This window comes from Lontra canadensis, unplaced genomic scaffold (assembly GCF_010015895.1).
Source record: "Lontra canadensis isolate GAN:19392208 unplaced genomic scaffold, GSC_riverotter_1.0 scaffold20, whole genome shotgun sequence".
Lineage (NCBI taxonomy): Eukaryota > Metazoa > Chordata > Mammalia > Carnivora > Mustelidae > Lontra > Lontra canadensis.
The window spans coordinates 17,517,763-17,545,446 of NW_022631014.1; the positions used below are offsets into that span (position 1 = coordinate 17,517,763).

The following is a 27,684-nucleotide window of genomic DNA, read 5'->3' on the forward strand; positions in this document are numbered from 1 at the left end:
ATGTCTTCCAAACTTTTTCTTGTGATTGAGTTCCAGTTTGGTCTGAGAATATGCAGGGAATAATCTCAGTCTTTTGGGTTCGGTTGAGCCCTTATTTGTGACCCAGTATGTGGTCTATTCTGGAGTAAGTTTCATGTCCACTGGAGATGAATGAGTAGTCTGTTGTTTTAAGGTGGAATGTTTTGTGTGTATCATTGAGGTCCATATGTGCCAGTGTGTCATTCAAAGCTCTTAAATTTCTTTGTTGATTTTCTGCTTAGATGATCTGTCAATTGCTGAGAATGGAGTGTAAAGGTCTTCTACAGTTGAGATATTCTTATCAATATGTCTCCTTATTTTGGTTAACAGTTGGCTTATGTAGTTGGCTGCTCCAATGTTGGGGGCATAGGTATTTACAATTGTTAGCTCTTCTTGTTGGATAGATCCTTTAGGGATGATATAGTGTCCTTCTGTATCTCTAACTATAGTCTTTAACTTAAAATCTAATTTGTCTTATATTAGAATTGCTACCCAAACTTTCTATTGATGTCTGTTAGCATGAAAGATGATTCTCCCTCCCTTCACTCTCAGTGTGGATGTATCTTTAGGTTCAAAATGTGTCTCTTGTAGACAGCATATGGGTGGGTCCTGTCTTTTTATCCATATGCAGCCCTGTGCCACTTTATGGGATCATTTAGGCCCTTCATCTTGAGAGTGATTATTGACTGATAAGATTTTGTTGTCACCATGTTGTCTGTGAAGTCCTTGTTTTCTATAGATTGTCTCTGTATATCTCTGTTTGTTGTCAGTCTTGGGGTCTTTCTCCTTTATTAGAACACCCCCTGCCCTTAAAATTTCTTGCAGAGCCAGTTTAGTGGTCACATATTTCTTCAGACACTGACAGTGCTGGAAGCTTTTTATCTCTCCATCTATTCTGAATGAAAACCTTGCTGGATAAAGAATTCTTGACTGACTATTCTTCTAATTTAGTAACCTATGTCTTACCAGACTTTTCTGGCTTGCCAGGTTTCTGTGGACAGGTCTGATGTTATCCTGATTTTCCTCCCTCTGTACATAAGGAATCTCTTCCCCCTAATTGCCCTTTAAAATAGTTTCCTTGGTTCTAAGATTTGTGAGTTTTGTCATTACATGCCCGGGCCTTGGTCTGCCCTCATTGATCTTGAGGGGTGTCCTCTCTGTCACTAGGACATGATTGCTTGTTTCTTTCACTAGATTAGGGTAGTTCTTGGCTAAGATTTGGTCAAATATATCTTCTATTCCACTTTCTCTCTCCAGGCCCTCAGGGATCCCCAAAATTCTGAGAGTGGAACGTTTCATGCTGTCATTCATGTCTCTAAATCTGCTTTCAAGGATTCTAAACTGTTTGTTCCTGCTCCTTCTTTTCTGTTTGTCTTCAAGATCACTAATTTGTTGTTCTGCCTCATTTACCCTAAATGTTAGAGTATCTAGATGAGATTTCATCTCACTGATAGCATTTTTAAGTTCTGCCAAGTCTGCTCTCACTTCTGCCCTTAACGAATCTATGTTGCCATTAACAGTTTTCTCCAGTCTGACTATTGTCTTCATAACTGCTACCCTAAAGTCTATTTCTGATATGTGGCTTAGTTAGATCCATATCCATTAGAGCTGCAGAAGAGGCCACTGTGTCTGGGATTGTTCTTTGTTCAGAGTTCCTAACCCTGTCATTCTGTTGAGTTGTGGTTGAGGGGTAGCCACCTACCTTTCTGACAAGGGCCTAAACTCTCTATGTGTTTTGGAATACTTGTGGAAGGTACACTTTCATCGGATAAATTTTCATAGACACATGCCTGTGAACTCTCACTGCACACAATATTGAAGTTTTTACAATTCTTTGTGACTTAGCCTGCTGGTTGCCCTGATCCATATCAATGTCTACTACATCCTGGATACTTTAGATGGATCCAGGGCCAACAAATCACCTTTCAGATTTTTTTTTAATCATTTTTTAAATTTATTTTCAACATAACAGTATTCATTGTTTTTGTACCACACCCAGTGCTCCATGCAATCTGTGTCCTCTCTAATAATCCATGCCCTCTCTAATACTCTAATTCCCCCAACCTCCCACCCTTCCACCTCTTCAGACCCTTCAGATTGTTTTTCAGAGTCCATAGTCTCTCATGGTTCACCTCCCCTTCCAATTTCCCCCAACTCCCTTCTCCTAACTCCCCATGTCCTCCATGCTATTTGTTATGTTCCACAAATAAGTGAAACCATATGATAATTGACTCTCTCTGCTTGACTTATTTCACTCAGCATAATCTCTTCCAGTCCCGTCCATGTTGCTACAAAAGTTGGGTATTCATCCTTTCTGATGGAGGCATAATACTCCATAGTGTATATGGACCACATCTTCCTTATCCATTCATCTGTTGAAGGACATCTTGGTTCTTTGGTTTGATTTCACTTTATATCATTACATCTTCTTCTCTTAATTCCAGGATATTCCCTTAATTCCAGGGTAATTTCATTTTCTCTCTTAATTACAGTATAATTCGATGCATTATTCCTTGCTCATCAAGATCAGAGTACTCTAAATTCCCTTCACACAGTTTGCCCTTCCCTCCACTCAGCTCCACTTCAATAACCACCACTTTGTTCTCTATGACAAATAGCCTTGTGAAATACTGCATGCTTTGAACTTTTCACTATGTGTCATAGCATCCCTTTTGATGCTCCCACTACAAGGAGGACTCAGTGCAATGCCTATGAAATGGAATCTGAATTCTGAGTTTTTTCTCTGGGATTCTGGAAGATCCAATACTTCATGATTGCACAGGATCTATGTCTTGATATTGTTGCTCTCAAAAACGGATACCTTCAAAAGATACACCATTACCTGGGCTGTATCATTTTTCATGTCACCTTTTTGGTGGAACCATAAGAAATGTGGGTCTAATTTCATATTCAGAGGATCAATCACTCCATTCAAAACCTTTCCTAGGAAGTGGTAGAGTTTGTTTTGTTTTGGTTTGTTTTAGTTCAGTTTGCTTTTGCTGACCTACCCTCTGCCTGAGTTATGATGATTCTGTTCTGAAATTGTGATCTTTTTTCAGTTTAGATGATCTCGTTTTTCTCCAAAATTGAAACATGGAAATCCTCTTGATTATTTCAGTGGGTCTTGTATTTAGAATGCTCACTAGTAGAATTAATATGGTTGTTCATTTCCCATAAGTCAGAGGCCTCAATGTGAGAGGACAACATTCCATACTCCATTCTGGAGTTTACTTTTTTTTTTTTTTAAGATTTTATTTATCCATTTGACAGACAGAGATCACAAATAGGCAGAGAGGCAGGCAGAGGCGGGGCGGGGCGAAACGGGCTCCCCACCGAGCAGAGAACCCAATGTGGGGCTCGATCCCAGGACCCCAGGACCATGACCCGACCTGAAGGCAGAGGCTTTAACCCACTGAGCCACCCAGGTGCCCCCTGGGTTTTACTTTCTGTTACGATGATGTACACTTAATCACTGTAAGAGCTTTCCTGAGAGAAAGTTGACAGACACTGTAGGTCACCTTTTAAGGTGTGCAGTTTCATATTTGTTGTTTGTGAGGTTTTTATTAGCATATTCACAGAATTGTGCAACATTACAACAATGGGTTCCAGATGTTGTACATTATCCCTGCACCAGAAATTTCTTGCTCCTTCACAGAGAGTCCTCATTTACCCTAACCTCTAAGGCCCAGGGAAACAGGAATGTACTTTGTCCTTCCAAGGATTTCCTTATTTTGACCTTTGGTATAAATGGAATAATGAAGTGTGTGACCATTTGTGCCTGCCTTCTTTATTTAGCATAATGTTTTGAAAGTCCATCGATGTCGTAGCATGAATGGGTTCTTCCTGTCTTTTATTTGGCTGATCAGTATTCCACTGTATAAATACTCTACAGTTTGTTCTCAGGGGAAGAACATTTGGGTTGATTTCACTTTGGGATGATTATGAATAATGTTGCTAGGAACATTCATGGGTAAGATTTTGTGTGGCCATATGCTTTCAGTTCTTCTAGGTATATCCCTAGGAGGGGAGTTGTTGGGTCACGTGGTACCTGGGTTGTACTATTTAAATTCCTGCAAGACTCTTGCCCGAATTACTATACCCTTTTCTGTTCCTGCCCACAGCGTGTAAAGGCTCTAATTTCTCCACATCCTCACCAATGCTTATCTGTCTTTTGGATGAGAGATGTCTGCGGGTATGAAATGTCGGGTCACCCTGACTGGGCTTTGGATTTCCTTCATAGCTGATTATTTTTGACTTCTGCTCAAGTGCTTCCTGGTCTTTGGAAAAGTCTTAGAAAAGTGAAACATATAGTTGCAATTTAGCTGGACCTCAAGCAGCCAGGGGGCATGTGACTCCATCATTAAAACCAACAGGCATTTTGGCATTTGCCCCTTTTTAGATTGACTATTTCTCATTGATTAGATTTCCTCAAGTTAAAAGTGTAAGATTATGTTTCTCTTACCTGTTGCTTCCCTTTGCCTTCCTTTGTTCAGCAGGAATGTGGTGGTAGTTGCTCAGTCCACATTCTTTTTTTTTTAAATCATTTTTTAAAATTTATTTTCAGCATAACAGTATTCATTGTTTTTGCACCACACCCAGTGCTCCATGCAATCCGTGCCCTCTCTAATACCCACCACCTGGTTTCCCCAACCTCCCACCCCCCCACATCTTCAAACCCTTCAGATTGTTTTTCAGAGTCCATAGTCTCTCATTGTTCACCTCCCCTTCCAATTTCCCCCAACTCCCTTCTCCTAACTCCCCATGTCCTCCATGCTATTTGTTATGCTCCACATTCTTATCATGCTCAGATTCTTCAGGGCCTCACTGTACCCTGCAGAACAAATGCAAATGTTGGAACCTGAGAGGGAAACTTACCACAGTGTGCTCCCTTCACCACTCTCCCAAATGAGAATGGAAATGGGTTCTTGTGACAGAAACTACTCAGCATCCCCAACCAGGCCTGCAGTTGCATCCACAAATCCAAAACATTGAGATTCCTGTGGGCAAATACATAGAAACCCAAATCAATGAGAATGTAGGAAGCGTCTACATGGATTCTCTTCAGTTGAATCATGTTTGTTGCTGGTTCCATTATGCTGTCCACTTTAAGAAGAAAGCATTTTCTTGTGAGAGATTTAGGAATTTAGATTTGAGGGGAGGAGGATAAATGGACTTGTGCCTGGAGACAGCGTTATGCTACTTTAGTATTACCCATCATGCTTCAGGTGAGCAAAGAGCTGGAAGGAACCAAATAAGTTTGACCTCATTCACCACTAAGCTCCAAGGCTGAAGGGGAAAGTGATCTCCAGACACCCTGTTCACAAATCCCTTAGTAGATACAAACATGTGCACTGTTCAATGGAAAAAGTGCAGAAATTTCTAGGGTTATCCCAGTCATGCAACTTAATGTATGAGTGGAGAATAAGATTGCTTGACAGAGCAACACTTAAGATAGATGATGAGTTTCATGCTCTTATCATCACTCTCAAAGACCTGCTAAACCTGTGTACTCTTCAGGCACCACATAGTGATGGAGGCAGGAGGCCAACCTATATACTTGCCTTGGCCTTGTCCAGAGAGATATGTCATGTATCACAGATTTTGGAGTGGTAATCCTGCTAGTGGCAATGTTTTAAACTAGTATGTGCATGAAGAAATTTTAAAATCTTGTTACCATTTCTTTCCCTTTCCTTCCTATTTTTGTGGGGGGGGTTTGATTACATTTCTTCAATGTAGCATAAAACACAGTGGTTCTTTCAACCCTTTCAGCCTGACTTTTTTTCAGTTTAGGAAAGACCTCATTATCATTTTTTTTCTTACTCACCCTACAGCACAGCATTAGTTTTTTATATAGTGTTCCATGGTTCATTGTTTGTGTATAACACCCAGTGCTCCATGCAATATGTGCTCTTCTTAATACCCATCACCCATATGGGCTCACCGATACACCCACTCCCTCCCCTCTAAAATCCACAGATTATTTCCCAGAGTCCATCATCTCTCATGGTTCTTCTCCACCCATGGTTTCCCTCTTTTCATTTTCCCCTTCCTTCTCCTAATGTCCTCCATCCTACTCCTTATGTTCCACAAACAAGTGAAACCACATGATGATTGTCTTTCTCTGCTTGACTTATTTCATTTAACATAATCTTCTCCAGTTCCATCCATGTTGATGCAAGCGTTGGGTATTCATCTTTTCTAATGGCTGAGTAATATTCCATTGTATATATGGACCACATCTTCTTTATCCATTGTCTTGAAGGGCATCTCAGCTCCTTCTACTGTTTGGCTCTCATAGACATTGTTGCTATGAGCATTGCAGAGCATGTGGCCCTTCTTTTCAGTATCTCTGTATCTTCGGTGTAAATACCCAGTAGTGTGATTGCTGGGTCATAGGGTAGCTCTGGTTGTAGCTTTTTGAGGAACCTGCATAATGTTTTCCAAAGTGGTTGTGCCATCTTCCATTCCCACCAACAGCGTAAGAGGGTTCCCCTTTCTCCACAACCTAGCCTTCTTTCCACTGAGAAATGTGCTTTAAATTGGCAACACTCTCTTCTTTATACGATCATGCTCACTTATAATTTGGTTGGGGGATGGGCACATGACTTCCATGGCAAGTTTTCACAGCCACAGGATCAGAAGGGGTGTGATTAATTTAGGATTAGGAGCCAGAGCACACATAAAATCCCAGAGTGTTGCTTATCTGAAATATGTTTAGGAATGCACTGATTATGTGCTTTCCCCCAACCTGCTGGTGAACACATATTGTTTTTTCTTCATTACTCAGAGAATAACCATTCTTCCATATGCAGACAGACAAGGGAAGATGTTCAGGGAATTCACACAAATGAGTTAACCTAAAGCATAGATTTACTGTGTACAGGGAGAAAAATAAATGTACACCAACAGAGAGTAAGAAAATATCTATAATTCAAAAATCATATGCTGAAACAAAGAAAATATGACATTTAAAATTCAATATTCTACTATTGCTTATTTTCCTCCTCTGCAAGTAATTTTCACTGTTTGTTCTAGAAATGTCTGGTAGCTCAGGAATAGGGAAAATGGGTGGAAATGGTGTTTTAGACCAAGAAGGAATCTTCTCTTTATTCTTCACATGCTAGCTTTACTCTGTGAATCACACTGAAATTTTCTCTGTCAGCTCTACTTGGCTTGCAGGATATTTTCTCTCACAGAACTTGTTAAACAGAATAACCATATGTGGGCTTGGGATCAGTTTGTGAAACCAATCTGTCTTCCTAAGGCCACACATGAATATGGAGACAGACACTGAGCGCAGCATCTGGACCCATACTGTGTAGAGGCACAATCACTCGGAAAGCTGTACAATGACCCATCGCCATGGGAATGTGATGATATATCCTGTGCCCTTCATTTCAACTGTCACTCTCTGCCCTGAGAGGAAGCTGAGTAATAATAAGTGAAGAGGCTTCCTACGATGGGAAATCTGGATTGTTGTTCACAGGTATGTACATATTCATGTTCTAAGGGCTGTTTCATCAAATGGACTAGGTAACTCTCACTAAGATATACTTAACTTCTTTTTTTGCACCCTCCCAGTGGTCTATGGGGTTACCTAAATGTATTTTATAATTTTCGCATTACTGTATGCTTGTCATTCTTCTATCAAGTTGGCTGCTTTTACTCTCCTGATATTTAGGAAAATGTTCTATTTCCAATTACCAGTGTTGTACACATTCTTACAGAGAACACACAGAAACACACCATACTGCCTTCAATGGATCAGGAGGATGTTGCCACTGCAGCATTACTTTGGAGAATTAGAGGGAAATTACTGGTCAAGTCTTCCTCAAAGTATGTGTCAGAATCTGAGGGCAATTATTAGCAGTCTGAACACAGGGGTTTTCATAAGGAATGAAACTGGAAATTCTTATGGAATTTTGTGGGTTACTGTGGACACATTCATTGGCTGTTTGAGTGATGCTGGGGACTGTTGGTGAGAAGGGACAGTGTCATTGTCCCAATGGAATGAATATTTTGCAACTGACTGATGGAGTGTCTGCCTGATGTTCTCAAAGAGAGTCCAGGGGTGGGATCTGCAGGCTGTGCCTATAGAGGGAATCTTCCAAAAGGAGGAAATTCCAGATCATTGTGTGATCTGGAAAGGATGAGCAATACTGAGACTGGGGACAGGATGTGTAGGAGGACAGAAGGAGCAGGTAGGTGCGCACCGAGCCAGGGTAGCCAGGCCTGCTCTTGACCAGGCCTTAGTCCAAGCCCCTCAGACCTTTGCCAGATCAAAATCAAGTGGCTGAGAATCACAGATTTAATTCATTACACCATTCTGGAGTCAGGGACTGATTCATAGAGTTATAAGGCTGAGTTAAGATTTGGATTTTTCTCTGTTCAGATGCTTCTTCCAGGGCACCCACCCTACGCCATAGAAAGCTTGGGGCAAGACGCATGGATAAACTGAAGAGAATCATGGTTCAGGGGGCTGGGACATTTTCACAAGAGCCCCAGGCAGGTCTCAGGTAGTCAGGGATTCCCATGCCCTGGATCTAACTACATTCCTGCTCCAGATCCATCATTCATCACTGTGGCTACTCTGGGCAAGTTTCTTCTGCTCCTCACATTTTAACTTCCCTAAGTTTCAACAATTATGATGAATTTTCCAGCAGCTTCACTGTAAAACATGGGTGAGGATCCCTGCTTGCTACCATGTTAACATTGCTGATGTGAGATCATAGCAGACCATAATACATATTCCCCATGAGCTGTGACCTATCTGTCCCATGGCTAAGGACAAGGCTAAGCATTAAGCTTCAGTCCTCCCTTGCTGTGGAGCCATCCAACTTCCCTATCTGGCATCACCCATTACCAAGTGCCCAGCTCATTCTCTAGTCATTTAAAAGCTGGACACTTACAGAACAATGGTCAAGCACCAGTCCTTTCCTTTCCTTAGGCTTTACTTGGGCCAAATAAGTTGTTGCCTCATTTCCACATCCTAGATGAGGGAACTGAGGTACAGGGGTGTCCCCATAATATCTGAGGGACGTGGTCCTCTGAAGTGGAATGTGACCCTAGGCAATCACATATGCTCACTGTGCTGTGTGGCATTTCTCTAGCATCTCAGCTAAAGAAATGTATTTTCCCATAAAACCTGTTAACCTGTTTGGTGGGGGGTTTTAAGTGCACACACTCTGTACCATCTTCATAACTCCCACTTTGATCCATGAGTCTCTGCTGGGCAGCTGAGGAAGAAGGCATCAGAGGACTGAACCATATATAAAGTATGATGAATTTCCCTCTGGTCTTCTGCCTGTAATTTGCCAACAGCCTTCTCCTCTGTTACCTGTTTCCCAGGATTGTGTCTGGAGGACACAGAAGACAATGTGCCAGCCAACTCAGGAAAATCACCTATCATCAATAGACAGACCAGACAAGGCTGCTTCTGGCCCCACAATAAGGTCCAACCCACTGATAAGCCAAAAGAAGTTATTGTGGAAATTTCTTCATGATGTTGATCCAGAGTACTCTCTCTCTCTCTCACTAAGTAACTTATGTTAATGAGAAAGCAAAAAAAAAAAAAAAATGTGATGGCATATTTTTCTGTAATTTCATGTGTACAAATTTAAATTTACTAAGTCAACTAGTGGTAGTATTGAACTCAAAGTTGGATTCAATCTTACAGGAAACAACAAGGAAAAGTGAATTGGGGGAAATCGGAGGGGGAGACAAAGCATCAGAGACTATGGACTCTGAGAAACAACCTAAGGGTTTTGGAAGGGAGGGATGGGGGGATGGTTGAGCCTGGTGGTGGGTATTAAAGAGGGCACATATTGCATGGAACACTGGGTATGGTGCATAAACAACAAATCTTTGAACACTGAAAAAAAATTTTTTTAATTTAAAAAAAGAAACAACATCTCTAGGTAAATCTTAGAACTTATCTGAATCTGGAATATAGGGAGATATAGATCTCTCCCTAAGTCACTGTTTCCAAACCTTTAAAACTTAATGGACAGGATTTGGAACAGGTTTAGATGAACATAAAGGCTGAAATACAGAAAATAATACAGAATAATACAGAAAACAATACAGAAAATTTCCACTAGCTACCCCTCAAGTTCCCCCTAGGAATAACTTCCTACGTGGGGACAGTACATTTTTTACAATCAGTGCAACCACATCGATGTATTTTTATTCATTCTCAGTGCATAATTGACACTACAATGCATGCTTTGTGATTTGACGTACTATGAGTTTTGACAAATGCATATGTCAAGGATCCTTGATATGGCAACATACATGATCTTTACACCTATGTTCCTAGCAGCATGAGTCTGGAATTTGCATGAAACTGGAATTTGCATGAAAGACCTATATTGGAGGATTCCACTGAGAGGTACTAAGGCCTAGAGGCAGGGGGGAAGGTGGAGTTATTTCCTCATGAGTACAGAGACATTTTCGACCTGGTGAAACAGTTTTGTGGGTAAATTGTAGGAATGGATACAAAGAATTCTGAATGACATTAACACTCCTGAGGGTATGCTTACAGATCATTAGAAACATAAATACTATGAATATTACATCCCAGGAAAACAAGGAAAAACCAAAGGACTAGCTGATGAAAAGAGAACCTGTATGACTGTACACATGGAAGTTGAAATAGCCCTTTAATATGTGGAGAAGAGGGAATTTACACTGGGTAGGATGCATCACGGGACTCTGCCATGGAAACAAGCCATGCAGTTCGTGTTTGCCGTACTTCACATTGACTATTTCACACTGATTCGAGCCCCTTAGCTAAAAAAGCAAAAATTCTGTTTCTCACGACTTTCCTACTCCCCTGCTTTGCATTTTTTCGTCCCCCAAGTAGTTGGGCCCAGCAGCAGCTCAGTCCTTACTTGTTCACCCATCACACCCATGCACTGCGACTCTGTGCTCACATCAAGCAAAGCTCCCTGAATAATTCCTGAGCAACACAAGCAATGTCCTGATAGTTCCTCTGTGTCCTCCAGATCCTCCAGAGCGTGCAGTGGAGAATGTTCCTTATGACAGGTTGGAGGAAGGCATCCCATCTCTCCTCAAGCTAAGGTTATCTTTCCCTTTCTGAGTTAGAAATCTCTCACATTCTCTCTCTCTCTCTCTCTCTCTACCTCTCTCTACCTCTCCCTCTCTCATTTCTCAATACTATTCAGGTAGGAGAATCAAAACATACAGTAGCAATCCTATATGCAATTTCCTTGTTTGGGGCCACGTTGAGTGCATATCTATAACCAACTGAGAGCTAAAACAAAAGATAATACAAATGACAGTATCAGTTACAACATGTATAGTAGCAAGCCTTTTAATTCACAGAAACTTTTGTTTCCTGAAAATGTTGTGGTTGCTGATCAGAATAGACTACTGCCATGGAGAGCTCAAGCCTTTTCCATAGGTGTCCTCTTTAATTTGGGGGAGCCATCGACCCTGTATATGTTCTGGTTTCCTGAAATCATTGGAAAACACAGTATACAAGGGTGTGATCCTCACAGTGGTTCTTTTGTCTATTTGCAGATGGAGGCAGGAGGAACACAAAATTGTACATACCCTAGAGACAGTCCTTTTTCACACACAATCTAAGTGATGCAGAAGGTGGGGGTGCCCTGACTCCTTTGGAGAAACACTCAGGGTCCAGGTTCCCACAGACAATGTGGGTAGGGGATGTGATATAAACCACCTCTATTGTAAAAACTATAACCATGTTCCATAGACTCTAGAAGGAAGTCGTTAAATTAGGTGTGGTTTTTGTGTATGAGGGTGGAAGGCTGTCTATGTAGGAGTCTACGCAGCATGATTGTAAACATGACTGCATGAGTGTATGGGGGTGTATGTGTGTGTGTATTTCCTCAGGAGCTCTTTCTCACTTAACCAGCACTGTGCAAGGGTTGGCTTTCTAAAGAGAAAAATGAAAACACTCCTCATGTGCATGTTTTGCCTACATTGACTCATTCCTCCTTCATTGCATTTGTATCTGGGGAATGTTTCAGTATTCCTTTCCATGACCAGAGATGGAGCCGACATGAGTGGCCCTAGCTCTTGACTTCCTACATGGAAAGGTCACAATGTGAATCAAGGCCTAGGTCCCACTATTGATGTTCTGGGCTACTGACTTGCACTTCTCTCTCAGCCACAGGGTCATTAGAGAGCAAGGGAGTTTCTGCATCTAAATCCATGACTGGTAGTTATCAGAGTCCACAGAGATCCTCTAGACTGCCAAAACATTAGAAGGAAGCCTCCGTGGCCTCATAAAGCAGGGTAGTTATAGGGGCACTTCAGAGCTTATAAGGCCAAGCACTGATGTGCAATGCACCTAGAAAGCTCGCATGGTCCTGGTCAGCCCACAGATTCTAAGGGACGAGAGGGCCCATGCAAGATAGTGCAAGTAACATCTGTCAGTGCTGGGGTCATTTCTTGGTTGTGGTTGAAGCAGAGAAGAAGCCACGAGAGATTTCAGTGTATTTGAGGACATTTGCATAAGCCTTACAAATGCTCGGCTCCTGCAATCACACGCCCAAGGGACAGTGGGAAATAGGAACTCAATGGAAACCTCAGTTGTAAGCTTGGTGCCTAACACCCTTGTTGCAAATCCCCAGCACAGATGGGTTAGAGTGTCAGCCCATGCTCCTTGGCTCATCTCCATAATGAACCTTCCACTGGCTCGATGGTCTGTACAGGATAATAAGTCCATAACTTAGTGGACATACATGGACACACACAAACATGCCCAGACACACACACACACACACACCACATATAATACAAAGGATGGGAAGACTGGAAGGGAAACATGGATACCACATGATGGATAATCATGAAATTCTACTCCTGAACCAAAACTACACTATATGTTAACAAATTTGAATTTCAATGAAAAGAAAAAGAAAAACGGGCATTTTAAAATGGTATATCAGTATTTCAAGTCTTCCATAAGTGATTTCCTTTAGGATAATTGATTCGTGAACAACTATAATAGGATATTTGCCTAGGATTGATTTCAGTCTCCCACTAAAGTAGAAAATCTTACAGAGACATGATCAGTACAGTAGCAGCCTATGGGCATCCAGGGAGAAGAACTGGTGTACAAAGACTTGAGTGGCATTTAGCTGAACCTCAAAGATGCAGGAGAGGTAATGGGACTCTGTCATTACAACATAGCATGCATGTTAGGGTTAATCCTTTTTTAGACTGACTCTTTCATACCAAATAGTTTCCCTGTAGCAAGAAAGCCAAAGGTCTTTTCAACAAGATGGAGGGGAACTAGGAGGAGGTGCTGTTTCAACCTGTACCCTAAAGTGAGCTGATTACCTATGAAAGAACTCTGATCACCCATGAAATCAGCCTGAGATTAGAATTATACACTTCTGGATCTCTACGGGGGCAGAAGATGCCAGTGGGCAGATAAAACAGAGTGGAAACATTGGACTGATATTGGAAGATAAACAAAAGGGGGAGGGAGCCACCAGAAGCGACCCATTGGAAAATAATACCCCAATATGAGAGTGCCCTGTGACTGGGGACCAGCATTAACTCGGAGTCTGGATGAAAGCACTCAAAAAGAGCAAAGGAGCATGGGGGGAAATTGTGGGAATCGGGGCAATTAGGGACAGGGGCTTAAGTCCCCAGACCGAGGACAGCCACCCCTGGCACTGAGCCAGAGAGAGTGCAGCGGAGAAGCCCCATCTTGGTCCCTGAGCTGCCAGCGCACCTGAGAGCGCATGGGTGGCAGCTCCCAGGAGAGTGAGGGAGCTTTTCCAGCCAGCGGAACCACAGCCTTTGCACTCTCTATGCTCCACACTACCAGAGCCTGAGTTGTACCCCACAAGCCCCCCCCCCCCAAGAGAGGTGTGTGCAGGCTGGCACAGCCTTTCACACTTTCCATATGTGTGCCGGCTACCAGAGTCTGAGTCGCACCCCACATGCCCCCCTGAGAGAGGTGCATGCAGGCACCAGCCGGAGCTCTCTCAGACCGCAGAGAATCTAAGCACTCCCAGCCCGGGCCAGTGGGAAAATCTCATTGTGCTCTCCCTGCTTGGGACCTCCCTGGCAGTCTGGAGCTACCCAGACAGCCACAGCTATCGAGGTTTTGGAGTACAAGTGGGAGTTCCTTTGACCCCAGAGACCATGACTGAGAACATGCTCTGCCAGTGGCCAAGGGGGAATTTATGTGATCTGGAGCACCCAAAGGGGAACAGACTGCAGCTTCTCTCTGCGAGGGAGGTCTGGGTGCAGTTTGCTTTCCTCTAAACCTCCAAAAACCATCAAAAGCTGCCAAGGGGAGAGAAAACAAATGAACAAACAAACAAAAAAACCTCCAGAGAACAAAAGCCTGAAAAACCGGTTTCCTCAGAGCCCACCCCCTTGATGGGGGCAGGAGGACTAACTCTAGGGACATTGCCTGAAAACCCATGCAGCAGGCCCCTCCCCCAGAAAGCCAACCAAAAAAAAAAAAAAAGAAAAAAGAAAAAAAAGAAAAGAAAAGACAAGAGGACAACCACCACTACTTCATAGATAAAACTTTTATTTTTAATTCATTCCCACAATTCTGGTTCATTTTTTTTAATATATAACTTTTTAACCTATTTACCATCACAGTGAGATGTCCAGTACATCAAATACCATAATAACCTTCTAACCTGAACTTTTTGATATATATACTTGTGTTTTTCTTTTGCTTTTATATTTTTTAATTTTTTAAATTTTATTTCATTTTATTTTAGTTTATTCTTTTTTTCTTAATATTCATATAGAGTTAAGCATCAAGGTAATCCCTTTTCCCCAATCAATGCTACCCCTATAGGTAAACTAGTCTTTAATCCCCCTTTATCTTAGGAAAGTTGAGTCCTTTAACAAAGATATCAAGATACATCCAGGAAGAATCAAAATAACCTTCCTCACCCACACTGAGAATTTATAACCACTCTTCCATCTTTTTCTCCTACCAGTGTTTTTGTGTATTTGTTTTTGTCCTGGTAGTATATAAATCTTATAGTTTGGGTTCTTTTTGATGAGGTTCTCTTTTTTTGTTGTTTTTATATATTTATTTTTTTTCCTCTTGTCATCTACTTTTGTCAGTCTTTTTGTTTGTCCATTTTTGTTTGTATACTTCATAAATCTTACCTTGGGCTGGGCCTTCTCTTTCATTTTATCCTTTTTTTCCTGTCTCTCTCTCTTTTTTTTTTTTCTTTTTTCTTTCTTTTGGGTGGGGACTCTTGATTGCTTAGAAGCGTTCCAGGGTGCACCTTGCCTGTACCATGGTCAATAGATTCAGCTACACATCCATTCAGCCATCTCTCACCAAAATGACTAGGAGGAGGAATGCCCAACAGAAGAAAAACTCAGAGACTGGGCCTTCTGCAACAGAGCTAATGGGTATGGACATAGACAATATGTCAGAAAGGGAATTCAGGCTAATAATTATCCAGGCAATATCTAGGTTTGAGAAAGCTATGGATGATAAAATGGGATTGATTAGGGCACAAGTGAAAGCCACCAGGGATGATGTTCACAATGTTCTTAACGAGTTCCAATCTAATCTAAATTCTCTAAAAGCTAGGGAAACTGAGACAGAATATAGAATTAGTGATCTGGAGGACAAACATATAGAGAAAAAGGATCAGGAGGATGCCTGGAATAAACAGCTTAGAAGCTGCAAGAACAGAATTACGGAAATAAATGACGCCATGAAACATTCCAAATTCAGAATTATTGGAATCCCTGAGGGGGGAGGAGAAAGAAAGAAGACTAGAAGATATAGTTGAACAAATTCTCCTTGAAAACGTTCCCAATCTTGTGAATGGAACCAGCGTTCATGTACTAGAAGCAGAATGGTCTCCGCCCAAGATCATAGAATCTAGAAAGACCTCAAGACACCTGATAGTGAAAATGGTGAATCATAATTATAGACAGGAGCTCTTGAAAGCAGGCAGGACAAAGAAGCTCCTTATGTACAGAGGAAAGCCCATCAGAATAACATCAGACCTGTCCACCTGGCAAGCCAGAAAGGGCTGGCAAGACTTATTCAGGGCACTAAATGAGAAGAACATGCCACCAAGAATACTTTATCCAGCAAGACTGACATTCAAAATGGATGGAGAGAGAAAGAGCTTCCAAGACCGGCAAGGTTTAAAAGAGTATGCGACCACCCAGTCGACACTGCAGGAAATATTAAAGAGGGTTCTATAAAAAAGGAAAATCCTAAGAATATCATTGAACAGAAATATATGGAGACAATCTATAGAAACAAAGACTTCACAGGTAACATGATGTCAATAAAAAAATGTATCTCTCAATAATCACTCTCAATGTGAATGGCCTAAATGTACCCATAAAATGACACAGGGTTGCAGATTGGATAAAACGACAGGACTCATCCATATGTTGTCTACGAGACACCCATTTCGAACCTAAGGATACACCCAGACTGAAAGTGAAGGGATGGAGAAGCATCTTTCATGCCAATGTGCCTCAAAAGAAGGACGGGGTAGCGATTCTCATATCAGACAAATTAGATTTTAAACTAAAGACTGTAGTCAGAGATACAGAAGGACACTACATCATTCTTAAAGGGACTATGCACCAAGATGATCTAACAATTGTAAATATTAATGCCCCCAATAAGGGAGCAGCCAATTACATAAGAAAACTGTTAATCAAGATAGAGTCATATTGATATGAATACATTAATAGTAGGAGATCTTAACACGCCACTCTCAGTAATAGACAGATCATCCAAGCAGAAAATCAATAAAGAAACAAGAGCATTGAATGACACATTGGACCAGATGGACCTCATAGATATATACAGAATATTCCACCCTAAAACAACAGAATACTTATTCTTCTCAAGTGCATATGGAACCTTCTCCAGAATAGACCACATACTGTGTCACAAATCAGGGCTCAACTGATACTAAAAGATTGAGATTATTCCTTGCATATTCTCAGATCACAATGCTTTGAAACTGGAGCTCAACCACAAGGAAAAGTTTGGAAGGAACTCAAACAACCTGGAAGCTAAAGCCCACCTTGCTTAAGAATGCTTGGATCAACCAGGAGATCAAAGAAGAATTTAAACAATTCAAGGAAACCAATGAGAACGAAGACACTTCAGTCCAAAACCTATGGGATACAGCAAAGGCAGTCCTAAGGGGGAAATACATAGCCATCCAAGCCTCCCTCAAAATAATAGAAAAATCCAGAATACACCAGCTGTCTCTATACCTTAAAGAATTGGAGAATCAACAACAAATTAAGCCAACTCCACACACAAGAAGGGAAATAATCAAGATTAGAGCACAGATCAATGAGATAGAAACTAGAGATACAGTAGAACACATCAATGAAACTAGAAGCTGGTTTTTTGAAAGAATATCAATAAGATCGATAAACCATTGGCCAAGCTAATCCAAAAGAAAAGAGAGAAGGCCCAAATTAATAAAATTATGAATGAAAAGGGAGAGATCACAACTAACACCAAGGAATTAGAAACAATCATCAGAAGTTATTATCAACAGTTATATGCCAATAAGTTAAGCAACCTAGATGAAATGGATGCATTACTGGAAAACTATAAACTTCCAAAATTGAACCAGGAAGAAATTGACAACATGAGTAGACCAATATCTAGTAACGAGATTGAAGCAGTGATCAAAAACCTCCCAAAAACAAGAGTGCAGGACCTGATGGATTCCCTGGGGAATTCTACCAAACATTCAAAGAAGAAATAACACCTATTCTCCTGAAGCTGTTCAAAAAATTAAAGCAGAAGGAAAGCCCCCAGACTCTTTTTATGAAGCCAGCATTACCCTGATCCCCAAACCAGGCAAAGACCCCACCAAAAAGGATAATTTCAAACCAATATCACTGATGAATATGGATGCTAAGATTCTCAACAAGATCCTAGCAAATAGGATCCAACAGCACATTAAAAATATTATCCACCATGATCAGGTAGGATTCATCCCTGGGTTGCAAGAATGGTTCAACATCACAAATCAATCAGTGTGATAGAACAAATCAATCAGAGAAGAGAAAAGAACCACATGGTCCTCTCAATTGATGCAGAAAAAGCATTTGACAAAATCCAGCATCCGTTTCTGATTAAAATGCTTCAAAGTATAGGGATAGAAGGAACACGCCTGAACTTCATAAAATCTATCTATGAAAAACCCACAGCAAATATCATCCTCAATGGGAAAAAACTCACAGCCTTCCCGTTGAGATCAGGAACACGACAAGGATGCCCACTCTCACCACTCTTGTTCAACATAGTATTAGAAGTCCTAGCAACAGCAATCAGACAACAAAGAGAAATAAAAGGTATCCAAATTGGCAATGAAGAAGTCAAACTCTCTCTCTTCGCAGATGACATGATACTTCATATGAAAACCCAAAAGACTCCACCTCCAAACTACTAGAACTCATAGAGCAATTCCGTTATGTGGCAGGATACAAAGTCAATGTACAGAAATCAGTTGCTTTCTTATACACTGACAATGAAAATACAGAAAGGGAAATTAGAGAATCGATTCCATTTACTATAGCACCAAGAACCATAAGATACCTGGGAATAAACCTACCCAAAGAGGTAAAGGATCTGTACTCGAGGAACTACAGAACACTCATGAAAGAAATTGAAGAAGACACAAAAAGATGGAAGACCATTCCATGCTCTTGGATCAGAAGAATAAACACTGTTAAAATGTCTATACTGCCTAGAGCAATCTATACTTTTAATGCCATTCCTATCAAAATTCCACCGGTATTTTTCAAAGAGCTGGAGCAAACAATTCTAAAATTTGTATGGAATCAGAAGAGACCCTGAATTGCTAAGGAAATGTTGAAAAAGAAAAACAAAACTGGTGGCATCACATTGCCTGATTTCAAGCTTTACTACAAAACTGTGATCACCAAGACAGCATGGTACTGGCATAAAAACAGACACATAGACCAGTAGAACAGAATAGAGAGCCCAGATATGGACCCTCAACTCTATGGTCAAATAATCTTTGACAAAGCAGGAAAAAATATACAGTGGAAAAAAGTCTCTTCAATAAATGGTGCTGGGAAAATTGGACAGCTATATGTAGAAGAATGAAGCTCCACCATTCTCTTAAACCATGCACAAAGGTAAACTTGAAATGGATAAAAGACCTCAACGTGAGACAGGAATCCATCAGAATCCTAGAGGAGAACATAGGCAGTAATCTCTTCGATATCAGCCACAGCAACTTCTTTCAAGATATGTCTCCAAAGGCAAAGAAAAGAAAAGCGAAAATGAATTTTGGGACTTCATCAAGATCAAAAGCTTCTGCACAGCAAAGGAAACAGTCAACAAAATAAAGAGGCAACCCATGGAATGGGAGAAGATATTTGCAAATGACAGTACAGACAAAAGGTTGATATCCAGGATCTATAAAGAACTTCTCAAACTCAACACACACAAAACAGATAATCATGTCAAAAAATGGGCAGAAGACATGAACAGACACTTCTCCAATGAAGACATACAAATGGCTAACAGACACATGAAAAAATGTTCATCATCACTAGCCATCAGGGAGATTCAAATTAAAACCACATTGAGATACCACCTTACACTAGTTAGAATGGCCAAAATTAGCAAGACAGGGAACAACATGTGTTGGAGAGGATGTGGAGAAAGGGGAACCCTCTTACACTGTTGGTGGGAATGCAAGTTGGTGCAGCCAATTGGGAAAACGGTGTGGAGAATCCTTAAGAAATTAAAAATAGAGCTTCCCTATGATCTTGCAATTGCACTACTGGGTCTTTATCCCAAAGATACAGATGTAGTGAATAGAAGGGCCATCTCTACCCCAAAGTTCATAGCAGCAATGGCCACAGTCGCCAAACTGTGGAAAGAACCAAGATGCCCTTCAAAGGACGAATGGATAAGGACAATGTGGTCCATAGACACTATCAAATATTATGCCTCCATCAGAAAGGATGAATACCCAACTTTTGTATCAACATGGATGGGACTGGAAGAGATTATGCTGAGTGAAATAAGTCAAGCAGAGAGAGTCAATTATCATATGGTTTCACTTATCCGTGGAGCATAACAACACGGAGGACATGGGGAGATGGAGAGGAGAAGGGAGTTGAGGGAAGCTTGAGGGGGAGAAGAACCATGAGAGACTCTGAACTCTGGAAAACAATCTGAGGGTTATGAAGGTGTGGGGGGTGAGAGGTTGGGGGAGCCTGGTGATGGGTATTATGGAGGGCATGTATTGCATGGAGCACTGGGTATGGTGCATAAACAATAAATTCTGTTACACTGAAAAAATATATATTTAAAAAAAAAGAAAGAAAGCCAAAGTTCCAGTTTCTCATTTCCTTTCTGTTCCTCCACTCTGCCTTTCTTTGTCCACCAAGAAGGACATCCCAGCAGCAGCTCAGTCTATCCTTACTCACCACCCATAAGCACACTGCCACACTGTTCCACATCCCACAAAGCTCCCTGGCTAGTTGCTGAGCAGCATCACTGGGTCCCAATTGGTCCTATGTCTACTCCTAGCTCCCACGGAGTGCCTCGTACAAGAGCTTCCTGGCTAGATGCCACAGGAAGAAGCCCCACCCTCTCCAAGGTAAACTGTTTTTGTCTAAGGGAGACATTTTGTTTTCTTCTTGAAGAGAACTAAGCTATTAAATTCAGAGCCTGGACATCTCAGGTGATATATCTAATTATGTCAGTGGGGAGAGTTTCAAGTGAGAGTGTGATACCTGATACAATAGGGCATTTTTGAATGACAACATCAGCTACAAGCTGTATGGTAGTGAGCACTTTCCTGGGCAGAAGTGTTTGTCTTTGGATTTTTGGTTTCCTGATCAAAATGGTCTTGCATGATCTTGTATGAAATGTTCGAGCTTTGTCCTTGTCCACTGTGTTTTGTTCTGGGGCCATTGACTCAACCCCTGATTGCCATTTGGTTTCTGAAATAGAACAAAATACCTGTGTAAACACTGTATAGTGTGATGCATTCCTCATACTGTAATCTTTTTGCTAATTGCAAGTGGATGAAGAACATACAGGTCGGGTTTTTATAAAACTCGTCTTTTTCAAACCAACCATCACTGATGAAGAAGGCCAGAAATGCTTGTCTGCTTCAGTCTGCAGGAATCCACCCTGATTCTGCATTCCTTTTGGGAATGGGTGTTGAGATTTAATGAGAGAACCTGTCCTGTAAGGAACTATGACCTTGTTCTTCATTCCCAGAGGCACTAGGTCATTTAGGTTGTGTGGTTTCTGGTTTGTGAGGGTTGGGGTTGGCTGTGTGCATCTGTGTGGTGCAACTGTCAATGTGTGTGTGTGTGTGTGTGTGTGTGTGTGTGTGTGTGTGTGTGTGTTTCCTCAGGAGGTATTTCTGACTTACACAACAGTCAAACTTCTCCAAAAAAAAAAGGAAAATCTCATCAACACTGCACATAGAATGCATATAAATGTATTGTATACAATACCACTTTCCTCTCTCAACACAGATGTACCTGGAGATTTGCTTAAAACTCCCTTTTTCTCAGAAGGAGATGCTGGGGGATGAATGGCCCAATTCTTGCCTTGTATGTGGAAAAGCAAAAAGAGGAACCCAGGCCCACATCCCAGTGCTGTAGCTCTGGGCTGCTGACCAGCATTTATCACTCAGCTATGGGGCCACCAGTCACAGGGCAAGCCCCACATCCATTACATACCTGGAGATGCTCATCTACAAGGTCACAACATTGCCCAACATTTTAAGTGGCCTCCGTGGACAAATAACCCGGGGCAGCTCATGTGCATTTAACAGCCCACTGAAGACTAGTCATTAGTGAGGACCACAGAGAGAAAGCCCACATGCTTGTGGTGAGTCAGAGATTGTGAAATGTGTGGATGTAGGTCCCAAAGAAGACCATGCAGGTCAACATCTGTCAGAGGTGGGGCCAATTCTCATGCAGGACCAAAGCCCATGAGAGCAACTCCCCACTTCCTTCAACCCCAGTGCTTGGCAACCAATCCTCTGCTCTCTGTTTCTATAACTTTGACTGTTAACGCACCTCATGGTCATGCAAACACATAGTATTTGTTTCTGTGGTTGGCATATTATGCTTAGAATAAGGCTCTGTGGGCTCATTCCTGGTTCTGCACATGATAAGTTCACTTCTTCTTTGAAGTTGGAATAATATTCCACTGCACTAAGGTACCACATTTTCTTCATCAATTTTTTAATTCACCTGTGTATGGACACAGGGGCTGTTTCCATTTCCTGGTTATTGTGTAGAATGCTGCAGTGTTTATAACGTTGCAGCTCTGTGCTAGAGAAGCTGGTTTCCTTTCCTCTCACACTATGCCGAGAAGCGTGACCACTGGATCATGTGGTACTTCTATTTGTGGTTCTTTGAAATACTCGTTACTGTTTTTCATTCATTATGTCTGTGCCATTTTACATTCTAACTGTGTACCAAGGTTCTGATTTCCCTTATTCTCACCAATACTCCTTATAATTCTGTCTTTATTTTCATCTTTCCTTAGCCTCCTCCCACCCCCTGCACTCCCTTTTCCTTTCCTTCTTTTCTTTCTGTAACTGGCATCTGAAGAAGTGAGGTGATATCTCATTGTCCTTTGAATTTGCACATCCACAGTAATCAGGGATGTGGAGCAGGTTTTCATATGTCTGTTGGCCATTTGTACATCTTCTTTGAAGTAATGTCCACTCAAGTCTTTCTCCCATGATTAAGCTGGGTGGGTGGCTTTCTTGGGTTGTTTTTGCAATTCACATGCAGGAATTTCTTATATATTTTGAATCTTAGCTCCTTTTGCAATGTGAATTTGCACATGTCTTCTCCCTTTCCATTCTCTCCATTGTTGAAGAGACTATCCTTCTCCATGGTGTAGTCTTGGCATCCTTGCTAAGGATCCTGTGCCCGTGTATGTGTGTTCATTTGGGGGCTCCCTATGCTGATCCATTGTTCTCCCCGTCTGTTTTTATGGCCGTACCATATGGTTAGAGTATTGTATGTTGCAATGCATTTTAAGTCAGGAAGAATGGAGCTTCCACTCTTCTCTCATGCTCGAGATTGTTTTCGCTATTTGAGGTTCCCTGGGGATTTTGGCACTATCTGTTCTGTTACTATAAAATGACATTGGGATTTTGATATGGGTTGCATTGAAAGGTACACTGCTGCTACTAAGACCTGGGGCACTGACCTTACCGTTTTGGCATCCCAGGACCTCAGAGAGTAACTGGGATAAGTGCACAGACGCAGGAAATACCTGCAAATGAATGACCCAATCAGGCCAGCACACACTCAGCAAGGAACAATGAAGGGATGGGCCCTTATGTCTTGATCTTTGGATTCTACAGCTCTGCTATCCAGGGTGCTAGCCACTAGCTTGCAACTCTCTGTGTATAACTGGTTTCATTCCATCATTCATTAACTCATTTAATTCCAAGGAAAGGATACATCATATTGCTCAGCCACACTAGCCATATTTCATGTGTATTCCTAAGAATTGGAAATGGGTCCTTACATTCAGTGGTGAGAGCTATAATAAACTTGAACAACTGAGTGTGAATGGTGATTCCTGTAGCATCTCTATCACATCTCAGATTCGCAACTGAGATCAATGTCTTACTGAAGTGCTCTGATTCCTCCAAGCCTAACAAACTTCTGGGAACCCATGGAAAAATTCAGGGAGATGCTGGATGAGTCACCACAACCTCAACTAGTGTAGGAGGAATGGCTGGGCCCCTCTCTCCAATAACGGGATTGCTCATGCCTGTGTCTCTATAGATTTGTTTGTGGAGATCCTGGACAATGATACCAACCAGAGTGGGGAAGACGTTCCTGATCCAAACAGCACTCAGGTAGGAATCAATGGGAGAGTGTTCCAGGTAACAGTCAGGTTGCAACCACTGATCTGGAGACTGCAAATTGCATGTGAAATCAGAACAGGGAAATAGATGTAGAAGACTGATTTGCTCACTTCATATCTTAATGACATGAGAGGAATTGTGTCTGTAGGCTTTGAGTGTGCTGTCCTGGAAAAAGTCTGTTCTTGCTTTGCTCTCTGCAACTTTCATTCCCATGAAACCTGTACTACCCTCCCTCTGCCACTGCTGAATGTCTGACCTTGGTTTTGTTTGTCTGGCACCTCTTGGGAATTGCGCCCCAGAGATTATGGGACCATTCTGTTAATGACTTATCATGACTGTATTCTGGCAGGGACACAACTCTCTCACAGACACCTGGCCTAGAGTCAAATTTCTAGTGTGTGCCAGGTGGTAAAGGAAAGGTAACGGTCACCTGTACAACTTCTAGGACTTGTAACACAATCTTCCTCCTTCCTTTCTTCCTTTCTCCCTTCCTTCCTTCCTTCCCTCCTTCCTTTTTTCTTTCCTACTTCCTTCCTTCCTATTTTCCTTCCTTCCTCCCTTCCTTCCTTTCTCCCTTCCTTCCTTCCTCCCTCCCCCACCACTCCATGCCACTCTACCTCCTATTTCCCTTCCTTCCTTCCTTCCATCATTCTTCTCTTTCTGTCATCTTCCTTTCTCTCTTCCTTTCATCTTTCTTTCTTTCTTTCTTTCTTTCTTTCTTTCTCTTTCTTTATTTCTTTCCTTTTTCTTCTCTTCCCCTTCCTTCCTTCCTTTTTCTTTCTTTCCTCTTTTTTTTTAAGATTTTAGTTATTTGACTGAGAGATATACAGCAGGAGAGGGAATAGAAGCAGGGCATGTGCAAGAGGGAGAAACAGGCTTCCCACAGAGCAGGGAGCCCGATGCAGCGCTCAATCCCAGGACCCTGGAACCATGACCCGAGCCAAAGGTGGACACTTAACAACTGAGCCACCCAGGTGCCCCTGAAACACCATAGTTCTATGGTGCTTGCACCTCCTTAAGGACCCTCCTTAAGTACTACTCCCACAGCTACATTGTTAAAGAAATTCCTTCTGGCATCATTGCATATACTCCAGTGTCTTTTCCCAGAGGCACATAAGGGCATGTGCTTCTGTCAGAAGAAGGTCCGTGTGCAGCTGCACTGCAGAAGCTCCAGGGTGGGCAATCATTCTAGAGAACTGTGTGAGGGGCTGCTGGGCCTGTTTCAAACTCTTGTACTCACAGCTCCACTGACCTGTCACTTTTGATCTTCCTGTCATTGTCCTATCCCAGGGCAGAACCTCTGGGCAGTGGGCCAAAGGGTCACTGCTCTTCTCAGTACTAAGTACTCCTACCAGATGATGTTGACTCTGCCCCTATCACATCCTTGTCATGACCACCCTGTGACCTTTCCTCATGCTTTCCTTCCAATGGTTAGGGCAAACCCCTGGCAGATGCTGTATGTTTGTGTGGCCACATAGCTGTCCATTTCCCAGGGCCTCACTGAGAGACTAAGGGTAATTGGACAAGTTAATCATCCTCTAAATTTCACTCATCCTTTATAATGGTTCTAGGAATTGGGGTGGGGGGTAATGTTGTCTCTTGAATATGGTCATGTCAGGCTCAGAACAGACATGGGCTAGATGGAGGTAGTCAACACTTTCTCCCTCAAGGTCCTCAGCAATGCCAGACCCAGGACAGCAACTCCCAACAAGAAGAACCAGTGGATTTAGTGAGTGGGTGCCAGCACATGGATTGTCTGTCCTCCAGTGCTTCCCTTCTTCATAACAATGTGATTGGTGGAGGCTGACAGTAGAAAGGAAATGAAGCATATCTTACGAGAGGAAGAGGAGGGGAACATGGCAGAAGGGGAGTCAAGAGGGGAGGAAGGTAATAACAGGCACAGACTCTCATGGGGACAGTGATCTCCTGCAGGAGGGACAGGAGGACATAGGCATCCATCCATTCCTGGTCTTGGAGAGAAGGTGAGGCTGGAAAAGCAGGTCAGAGAACAGACACCCACTCCCTCCCTGCAGACATCAAGGGCTGAAGCCTGGAGAGGACATGGAGCTGAGGGCCAATCACCCAGAATTCAGGGTACTTCCTTCCTGGAGCAGTGGGGTCTGTGTTGCTACCTCCACTAACTCCTATCCTTTTCCACGGCCACGCCCACATCATCAGTGCCATCCATATCCACCCAGAGACCACTTTGCAGATTCAGAGGACTCAGATGAACACAGCAACATGATGCCCATAACACAGTTTTTCCTTTTGTCTCTTTTTGCTTTCTCTCTTTGCAATGCATAGCCCCTCTTTATAGCTCTCACCCATTGTCTCTCTTTATGAGATTCACCCTGAGGAGCCTCATCTCATCCAGGTACTTGAGGCCTTCTCTCTTCAGAGTCTAGGAGATGTTTCTGCACCCCTCTCACCTCCTTCCCTAAACCAGGGTCTGTAGCACTGATTCATGGTGAACAGTCCTGAATGGCCCAGCTGTGAGCCAGGCTGGGAGTCAGAAGGGCCAAGCTGGACGGGCCCCAGAGAAGGCTGGTCCTGGCCTGGTCGTGTCCCACATGGGTGTTTTCCTATCCTGGGTGTTTTTGGTCATGCCTGATTCTTCCCTTCCTTTCAGATATCAAAAACTTTGCTATTATAGGACCCTAGAAGAAGAGCAGAGGGTGTTGTTTTGCAGGAGGAACATGAAGAGCAATTCTAAATGTGAGATGCCTGCCATTGAATGGTAAGGCACAGGTAGCTCATCCCTCCCCCAACATACTCGGTTGGGTCTACAGTGGAATCAACCACACTGCTGGCCCAGCTGCTATTGTCTGCCACCATGAAGTAGACAAGAGTGTGGTCATAATCCAGGCAGCACATGAGATTATGACCTGAGCACATCCCCCATGGAACCAGGACCCAATCCATGCATGCCCCTGAGCAGGAATGGCTATGTCCTCCCACAGCTGCTTGATTAGGAGGCAGGGATCTGGGTGCCTGTAGGGCCACCAGGGATGGGAGTGGAGGAGGTGTGTGCATTGATTTATTTCTGAAGAGTGACCTTGGAGATGTTCTTAATGTCACTCTGTAAGACACAACCCTGCCCTCCCAACCTGATAAAGTCAACAGAGATTTTCCTCTGTTAATATCCAGGTGTGATGAGACATTTGGGGTTGGGTGTGACCACCTCCGGATTCAGGCATCTGGCAAATGAGTGAAAGACATAGGCCCTCCAGTGCTCATGCCAGCAGAACACCTCAGCTCCCCCTGCTTTGCATCCCTCTGGACACATGGCAGGCACTGGTAGTGAGGAGGGGATATTGTAGGATCCCTATCTGATTGTCAGCGCTCCGTGTGTGTAGGTCCCCTGAGCCCTAGGGTGTTCTTCAGAAATTAATCAATGCACACACCTCCTCTACTCCTGTCCATGGTGGCCCTACAGGCACCCAGATCCCTGCCTCCAAGTCAAGAAGCTGCGGGAGGACATAGCCCTTCCTGCTCAGGTGCACGCACGAATTAGGTACTGGTTCCATGGGGGATGTGCTCAGGGCATCATCCAGCAGGCTACCTGGATTATGACCATACTCTTGTCTACTTCATGGTGGCAGGCAATAGCAGCCAGGCCAGCACTGTGGGTGATTCCACTCTAGACGGACCAAGTAAGTTGGAGAAGGGATGAGGCACATGTGCCTTCCCTATTCATGGTAGGCAACCCCCTGAGGGTCCCCCTTGTGGGAGATAGGGGCTAACTTCATACCACCATTTTCCAATGTGA

The 27,684-nt window shown here is 42.6% G+C and overlaps 1 long non-coding RNA gene across 1 annotated transcript in view; it reads right to left on the minus strand.

The window, feature by feature from the left end:
- Positions 1 to 4,804: 4,804 nt before the first annotated feature.
- Positions 4,805 to 27,684, minus strand: part of LOC116869731 — an 85,249-nt gene continuing 62,369 nt past the window's right edge. The window contains exon 3 of the long non-coding RNA XR_004383094.1: positions 4,805 to 4,849. This is a non-coding gene — a long non-coding RNA (uncharacterized LOC116869731). The remainder of the gene's footprint in view (positions 4,850 to 27,684) is intronic.